Here is a 10,065-nt window from a genome sequence, read left to right as displayed (position 1 = left end):
TATTGTACGTCAAACTATAAAATATAACACAGTTTTACATTTCCTGCTTAAGATTGACCGATTCTCATAAGCTTTTTGCTTAACTAGGGAATGGAGAGCTAGAAATTATAAGGAAAATTGTTGCAAACAATTGGAAATTGACGTGGAAACTGCGACTGAAGAATGTAGAACAAAGAATATTTATGCAATCAACGTAAACGTTGTTTGTATAATAAACAACTTAGAAAGCAAAATAAATCTTGGAAATGTCGAAGATAATCACCTCTATCGCGAATCAATCACCCCTATCGCGAATCAACATTTCACATGAAATATTTTCCCTTTTCCTTTTTTCGTTCATCAACTTTGTTCACGTGAAAAAAATTCCCCTTGTTGTGAAATTTTTAGATGGAATTTTGTAAACAATAAACAGCTGTTACGAACAAAATCAACTATTGTGAATGTAAAGTTCATCATGATATTCCCGATAGCAATTTTCCCTTCGAGGGAAATGGATATTTCATGGGAACAAAATTTCACATGTTATTGCCGATAGGGGTGAATACTTCACATGAAGTATGTTCCCTTTTCCCATTTTTCGTTTATCAACTTTGTTCACGTGAAATATAAAATATTGGTCTAACACCAACCTTAAAGTATACCGATCGGCATAGAATCAATTTCTGAGTCGATTAAACGATGTCCGTTCGTCCGTCTGGCTGGCTGGCTGTCCATGTAAACCTTGTGCGCAGAGTACAGGTCGCAATTTTGTAGATATTTTGATCAAATTTGGTAGATATTATTTTTTCGGCCCAAGGACCAAGCCTATTGAAACTGGCTGAAATCGGTCCGTTATTTCACCTAGCCCCCATACAAATGTCCTTCCGAAATTGGACTTTATCTCCACAAATTCCGCTCCAAATAAGTTTTATATATACAAAATTCATGTCACCAAATTTTGTTACGATCCGTCCATAATCAGTCATAGCTCCCATATAGACCCGCTTCCGAAAATCACTTAAACGTGCATAAATCGCTTAAAAATGTTGGTATACACACAAAATTCAACATAGTTAACTTTCATATAGATATAAATCACACGACCCAATTTCATGGTGATCGGTCCATAATTGGTCATAGCTCCCATATAAGGCCCACTTCCGAAAATCACTCAATTTTAAAAGAAAAATGTTTTTGCTCTTTTACTTAGTGTAGGGCTTGACCGACCATACTTTCTTACTTGTTTTAAATAGAATTTTGTAAACAATAAGCAGCAGTTACAAACAAAATCAACTATTGTGAATAAAAAGTTAATGGGATTATCACAATAGCAATTTTCCCTTCGAGGAAAATGTATATTTCATGGGGACATGAATATGGAGACAGCATTATTCTAGTATCTTCTTCTCTACCACGGCTAAACTCTCAAATCTGCTCAGTCAAATCTCACACAGTATTCAGGATGGGTTATGTTGTCTTTAAGGAACGCTATGGTTTGTGGCTTATTCGCATAGATCTGCGACTTAAACCCCATAAGATAAAGTCTATCGAGGTCAAATCGAACGATTTCGGTGGCCAGTTCACATCACCTCCACATGCGATGACCATGCCCTCAAATCGGTCATGTATACTGTCCAATGCGACATGACCTATGTTATGGTGTCCATAACATTCAATTCAGGCCAAAAGAAATTGGTAATCAATATCGCTCTCCAAGAAATATGAACCGATGACGCCGTCAACCCAAAATTCACGCTAAACAGTGACTTTTTCGGCAGGCATTGGATGCTCTTGGATTTCATGTGGATTGATATCGTCGCAAATTCGACAATTTTGTATGTTGACGTACCCATTCATCCAGAAATGGGCCTTATCGTAAAATGGATGAAGCGTTTGTTACGTTGCCCGAACAGAACTCCCATTTTCATAAAACAATTTTATCATTTGTAGGTGTTTTTCAGTGCTTTATGCGTCCACGGTGATTTGACAAAACTGAATATTCGACAGATGTAGCTTCAACAATATGGCCGCTATTAACATGTGGAATTTCAAAAGGATATCTGACGATAATATACAGGATTTCAGCCCCAGTACTATTTGCCTATATGTAGATAGATTTGAAAGGATGTGTACTATAAACTCGGAGACCCATAGGATTCATTGTGATACCCTTTCAAAATATAAATAAGAACTAAGTGTGAACTAGATGTGAAGATGAGAAATGAAATGGGAGAGAAAAAGAAAGAAGTCATGTGATATAAAGATAAATAAAATCCAAAGAAAAGAACAGGAAATAAGTATTAACTGGCAGAGATTCGCAGAGTTCTGTTACCTAATAATAGCCCGACTCTTTCCCCGATAAAGTCTAATAGATTTCTTAGATCATATCCCGCAGTTCATCATGGAATCTTTTTTCGTTAATGTGATTGTTGTTAACAATCATAACCCAGCAAAAAATATTTCGGATTTGGAAGCAATAAATATGATTACTCATCTTCTACTGCTACATTAATTGCATCCTAAAATTATTGCCTTACAAAAATGATTTTGGAAGGCATACATTAAGCTATTCGTATAGGTGGTGAAGAACTTAGAAAAAATCAGCGCTTCTTGTTAGGCAATCACTGGGTCTGTACGATTTTATTGCTTCTCAGCAGCTCTAAAATCTATGTGCACAATTGTTTGCACATATTTAATTCGATGAAATCAGGTTAATTTTAAAGCTGTGAAATATGCTTAATTTGGATTCCTTATGCAGAGCATCTACGCGAGGAATCCCATATAAAAATCATGTAATCTTTCATGCGAAGTGGTAGCAGCATACAAGTGCTCTCTGCCTTACAAACCTGCTTCCGAGGAAGCACCATTTTTTGCTGGGAAACAATGCAGCGAACGTTATGATCGCAAATGAATTCTAGAAATATCAGATTAAGGCATATTTAATAACCCCTATCGCGAATCAATATTTCACATGAAATATGTTCCATTTTCCCCATTTTTCGTTCATAAACATTGTTCACGTGAACAAATTCCCCATGTTGTGAAATTTTTAGATGGAATTTTGTAAACAATAAACAGCTGTTACGAACAAAATCTACTATTGTGAATGATAAGTTCAGGGGAATATCACGATAGCAATTTTCCCTTCGAGGGAAATGGATACAAATTATAAGAAAATGTGCTGTATATACCACAAATAGCGCTAGTGTTAATAATTTTGCCAAATTACTGGTGAAGGAGAGGTTAATGGGAATGATTATGGAGAAAATGATTGTGGATATGAAGAAGATGATGTTGTTTATGAAGATTTTTTACTGCAAACATAAAGAGTAGGTGTTTAAGCGTAGGAAAGATCAATGTTAATATGTAGATCAACATGGTACGCGATCGTTCTGACTATCTTAGTAGTTTAAAGTGAAGGGAGTATGGAAGGGTCGTCCCGGTAAATATTCGAGTTGCTAACTATCGTTGAAATGATGTTGTGAATAATTGGCGGCAATATAGTGTCTCGATACTCCAACCGGTACTAGAATTGAAACCGATCGTAAATTCAATGGATTACAGAAATCACAACAAAGCAATTAAATAAAAAGGATGCCGAAGTGATGACGACATTGAGCTTTAAGCCAATGATTCAACAATACAGCCTCTGAAATGCTAAAAGCCGATAGCCCACTTCACTCTGAATTAAAGATCTCATCGAAATTTGAGAAGTTACACCGTTTACAGCGTCAATCATTAAAAAAGATACACTGGGGCACACTATTGAGAGAGTTAATAGCGAATAATAATGGGGATAAGATTGTTGAAGGACAATCTCCCTTGGAATTGAACTAATCCACAAATGAATGTAGAATGCAGTATTTTTATCAGCAAAGCTCTAAGAAATTTGGGAATTGTTATTGTAATTGCCAGGGTATACATCTACCATCCGATCTTCTCTATATAAACGTCCATGATATCAATGGTAATTGATAAAATAAAGGTTACAAGTCGAGTCTCGATAGTCTGGAATATGCTGCTGATATCTGCCTCATAGGTATGGTATTCATAGTCTCTCGATAACTAATCTGTAAAAGCAGGTTTGTGAGTAAGTATAATTAAATAGTTACCTATCATTGTTGTAACACTCTAAAAACAACAGAAGCTTCAGTTTACTGAATTTAGAGAAGTGCCATCATATTGTACCTGCGTATCATTTTTACGTCCGATATGGTAATCGAAATCTATTTTTAAACCTACCAAGATTAGTATTTCTCAAAGCCTGCGAGTTTTGGAACACATCAACTACAATGGGAACAAACTGATCAACATTGTGAACTTTTACCAAAAATGTCACTGGATCGGTCATATGCTACGTAGACTTGACACTATTTACGGGAATTCCCATGATAATACGCGAACAATTGGTCTCCCATCCCACTATAATATGAGTATGAAATGACCTAAACTGGAGAGACAATCGTTTGTTCCTGATAGAAATCATAGGACAATTATCTTCGCAATGACTTGGTGATTGTCAACAAGTGTGGACACAGTCGTTGAGTGAGACCCAGTGAGACCCTACCTTTACATATGTTCGAGAAGACCATACAAAAGTATGTTTAGGATCCATTTGATCCCTGCTCATACATACTTTGAACATCATTCATAGAGACGCCATCAATTCCGCGATGAATGTCTTACTTGGAGAACGTATACCGCGGTAACAGATGCCGAAAAGATTCTACTGCGTAATCCATAACTGTGGTCAGTTAGTTGGGGAAAATTTACGAAATTGTTGTGAAAATTGACGAAAAGATTCTACTGCGTAATCCATAACTGTGGTCAGTTGGGGAAAATTTACGAAATTGTTGTGAAAATTGACGAATATTTGACTTTCTCATAATAAAATCCGGGAACTACAAATTTATTTTTGGGCTATGATAGAACAAGAATCGCGATGCGCCTTTGTACATTTTTTCGACCCCCTACAATTTAACCCACCCTAACGTACATGTATCCCATGATTGATTGTCTATGAAGCATATCTATAAACGTTTTCAGAAAGTTTTTGTAGGAGATCCTTAGTAAGGATATATTTATTTAAAACAGACCATTTTTTTGCGATGGGTCCATTAGAGCCGCAACAACGTGGATTTTTAAAATTTTAAATCTATTACTGAACTTTTCTTTAGCAAAGTGGCAGAGATCTATTGTAATTTCAAAGCTAGAATAATTTTGAGTTTTCTCCAACGAATTCATTATATTTTCATAAAAAAAATGCAGGACGATACAATTGAATAATGTTGACCTTGCAGATATTGCGTTGAATCCTCAAAAATGTTTAGAAATTGTCCGAATTCTATAATTATTTTTTTTCCAGCTCTGCTTTTAATAGAGCTATATTAATAATATTCATATTTTTTACAAAACTATCATTTTTAATAATGAATTCCATCGTGTCGTTACGGATTTTTTTAATGATCCATGTTTGGAGCTTAATTGGCCTTCAAAAATTTCATTAAAGTCATCGTCACCATTTGGAAATTGTTCATTGGAATCTAAACCCTGCAAAATATTTTCGGCATCCAAAATAGTGTTCGCTAAATAAAAATAAAAGCCTGTTCTTCCAAATTCTGAAGCCGAAGTATTTCTTCAGAGCTGTACATAATTTTGTTTATATGAGAAAACCTCTCATGGCGAATCAAGTCATGGCTTAAAAATCGGTGCAATATGTGGGCTGTGCAAACAAAGTGGTTGATATTTTTTAATTTTAAAGCTGCCACGATATTGCTTCCTCCATCTGTTACCGCATATATTTATATCTTTTTGCTGCAAATTAAATTCCACCAAAACATCATAAATTTGACCTGTTTTTAAGGTAACTATTTTAATCTCAAAATCTTTACAATAATGTATTTTAATATTTATGTAAGAAAGACGTTTATAATGGTCAGACCACATATCTGTTACTAATGTAACATTTTTAGGACATTTTTTCAAATGTGTCTTTACATGATCAAAATATACATTATAAACATCATTTAGAGCTGTACCTGTCACTGTCCTATCTGATGGTAATGTGGTCTTTGGATTCAGGAACTTAACAAATTTTTGGAAACCAGGTCTGTCAACAATTTTAAACGGTTGAAGATCCCAACAACACATTTCTGCAATCCGACGGCCATTTTGGTATTTCGAATTGTTGGATGAAATGGCTTCCAGGGCACTTTGTGTTATTAATGAGCTTTTCTTTTGAGTAATGGATTTCACATTTATATTGTGAACCATTCGAAGATGGCTCATTTAATTTGTGGTAGATGTTGACTTTGAAAATCTTAAATATACAATGTTTAGCCGTATACCAAAAAAAAAAGAACTTACTTACCCTTTTAAGGTGCCATCTGTATCTAATCATTTTTTACAAAATTTGTATTTGTTTAAAATAATTTTGTTTTTAATATACAAAAAATTTCCGGTTAGTGAAGCTGTCGCTGAGTTCACAAAATTTGGCCGAGTAGAACTTGGCTCGTTCAGGAGCGAAGATACAAGTGGTATGTGGACTTATAGTTCTATAGTCCTTTAGTTTGGTGTAAGAGTTCTTACTCCCTAAAGGCAAAAAGTTTACAAATCTCTTGCAATATTTCGAAAGATAGGTCAAATACAATTGAATAATCCCTCAAGTCTACGTTATGCTACAACTTAGTCAGTAAAATGTCGACTATTCCAAAAACTGAATTTTCTAATTATCTTTAAATATTAGTAATTTTTCTCAGCAATATGTATGAAAACTGCCTTTTAAATTCATAAATATGCAAATGATACTGTTTTAATATTAAAACAATCAATTCCATATCGGCAAAAACATGTAAAGTTAATTTCCCATGAAATACCGATTTCCCTCAAAGGGAAAATTGCTATCTTGATATTCCCATGAATTTTTCATTCACAATAGTTGATTATATTCGTAACAGCTGTTTATTTTTTACAAATTTCACAACATGGGGAAGTTTTTCACGCGAACAAAGTTGATGAACGAAAATTTGGAAAAAGGGAACATATTTCATGAGAAAAATTGATTCGCGATAGGGATAAATAATAATGAATTCTAACAATATATATAAAATAACTCATGCTCTTTTAATAAAAACAATACTTGTGAATTGTACAATATTTGTAATTTATAAGCTGGATTATACAGCGTTCATCGTTCACCATCAAAAAAGATGGGGGTATATTGATTTTGTCATTCCGTTTGTAATACGTTGAAATATTTATAGAAGACTCACAACAGTATATATATTCTGGGTCCTAATAAGATTCTAAGATGATCTAGCTATGTCCGTCCGACTGTCTGTCTGTTGAAAACAGGATAGGGCCCAAACGAAAGGAGCTAGCTGGCTGAAATTATACATCTCTGTTGATAAGGTTTGTTTGGTATTGAAAATGGGCAATATCGGTCCATGATTTCACCTAGCCCCCTTACGAATGTCTCCCCGGAATACTGTTTGAGCAATTATAAATATATTGATTATGCGGCAATGCTGATAAAATTGTTCTAAAATTAGTTCTAAGTACTCTGAAATTATACAGTGGGCGAAATGGGGACTAGGGACAAATGTTGTCCCTAGTCCCCATAGAATGTCCCCCTCAGAAAATGATTTGAACATTGATAATTGTCTTAGAATAATTTATATCGTAATGAATTTGGACATAAACAAGATTTATATGAACCTAAATCTTTCTACCAACATTTGTGAGGATCGGTCCATAATTGACCCCAGCTCCTATATCAGGCATTTTTTCAGTTTTTGTAAAAATTTTGCCAATAAAAAATTACTTTTCCAATTTAATTTAAAAGAATAGAAATGTGTACGCAATTGTCGTTCTAATGAGACATAAAAACCAGAAATTGGTCAAAAAATGTTAAAGTTATTAAAAAATCGCCAGGCCATTAACGTGTCTCAGGCAACTAGAACCAGAAATGTAGGAACAAAATTAACATATTTTGATAAATATTAAAATAAAAGCTCATTTTTACTTAAAATATGTACATATTTACTTGTATATGAGTTATTGTCTTCGTAGGATACCGTTAACCTATTCTTAGGTATGAACAAAAAAATAAAATTTTTTTAACGGCAGTTTCAAAATTCCATTTTAAAATTTTTAAAAATTTTGTTAAACAAATTTCAGAATTTTTTGATCATCTTTGGGATTTATTGAGAACATAATAGGGAATAAAAATATGAAAAAATTATGAAAATATCTCTTTTAGTTTTTCCGATTTAAATTTTAAAATTTTCGAGAAAAACCAATTATATGGCCATTTTTTGGCGAATGTGCTCTATTTCCTTACTTTTATGAATTTTAAGTAAAACCTATTCAGAATATTATAGTCCAGATAATTCTAAATATACTCTAAAAGTTTTACTAAAATTGGAAAACGTTAAACCTTAAATCGTGAAGGTCAAATTTTTCAATATTTGGAATTTCTAATTTAAAGATATCGGAATGTTATTTACTTTTGGGCCGATTTTGATGAAACTTAAAAGTTTGATTATAGAGATTATATTTAAAATTACCTGGACTATAATATTCTGAACAGATTTTACTTAAAATTCATAACAGTAAGGAAATAGAGCTCATTCGCCAAAATATGGCCAACAATTTGAAAATGGAGTTTTGAAACTGCCGTTAAAAAATGTTTATTTGTTTGGTCACGAAGACAAAAACTCATATACAAGTAAATATGGATATATTTTAAGTATACCCCTTAACCCCAACCGATTAACCTAAACGTTTTTCAGAATGATTTTTTAATAATGTTCAACAAACTGGGGGGTGAGAATGGCCAAAATCCAACTTTCGTTTATTAAGGGCCACCCTAGGGTATATATAAGTATGTCATTCCGTTTGTAATTTCCACAATATAATTTTCCGACTATAAAATATGTATTTTCTGGATCCGTCTGTCCGTCTGTATGTTGAAATCAACTTTCCGTAGCTCCCAAATAACCGACATATTGATGTATGAATCATGATACATCATACATATGTCGGGAATTCTTCCGGATCGGTGGCAATTTAAAATCGACAAAATCGGCCCATAAATGGCGGAGATATCAGCAAAAAACCGGGACAAACTCGATTTTTGACCTATTTTTGATCTATATCTGGATTACTAAGTTATTAATATAGACAATATGGATATCTAATGATAGATATTTCAAAGTCCATTGCAACGATGTATTATATAAGGTTATAATAAGTTGGACCTACAAATGGGCCAAAATCGGGAAAAATATTTTTTAATCCGAATTTTTTTTCATGAAAAAATTTTTTTTGTCTAAATTCTTTTTCTAAAAAAATTTTAATTTTTAAAAATTAAAAAAAATATTTAAAAAAAATTTGGAAAAAACTTAAAAAAATTAAAAAAAAAAATTTCGAAAAAAAATGTTGAAAAATAATTTTAAATTTTGTTTACCTAAAAATATTAAAAAAAATTTATTTTCAAGTATAATTTGGTGAAGGGTTTACAAAATTCTGCACAGTCGATTATAACGCTCTTACTTGTTTTTTTTTTTGCTTTTCTCAACAATTGTTGTATGTAATTAATATGAAGTCGTGTGCGAATTTATATAATAAGAAGCTTGAGATGAATTGATATCAATAATATTTAACATGTGTCGAAATAAAAATGCAAAAACTATAAAATTGCTGAAATCAAACAGGATCTTCCTTCTAAGTACTCGGTTACAGTCATTCTTTCATTCTTGCACTTACTCACACGTTCACGTTCATGCGAATGGGTACACGTTGGAACATGCATTTACAATTAAGACAAATTCATACTCAATCGCATTGTGTACGTCAAATCAAGGACACAATGAAATTTTATAGTTTGTGTATCTATGACTATAGTGTGTATTCAAATGCATTACGAGAGCAAGCAGAAATGTTCTTTTAAAATATGTTTTTTTTTTAGATTTTCCTTTCATGATATCTCAAAATTTTGTTTCAATGAGAATAAATTCAGTTCAAAATCTATTTACCGGATCCTCATAAGATTCTAAGGAGATCTAGCTATGTCCGTCCATCTGT

The sequence above is a fragment of the Calliphora vicina genome, chromosome 2, assembly GCF_958450345.1.
Source record: "Calliphora vicina chromosome 2, idCalVici1.1, whole genome shotgun sequence".
NCBI lineage: Eukaryota > Metazoa > Arthropoda > Insecta > Diptera > Calliphoridae > Calliphora > Calliphora vicina.
This window is presented reverse-complemented; position numbering follows the sequence as displayed.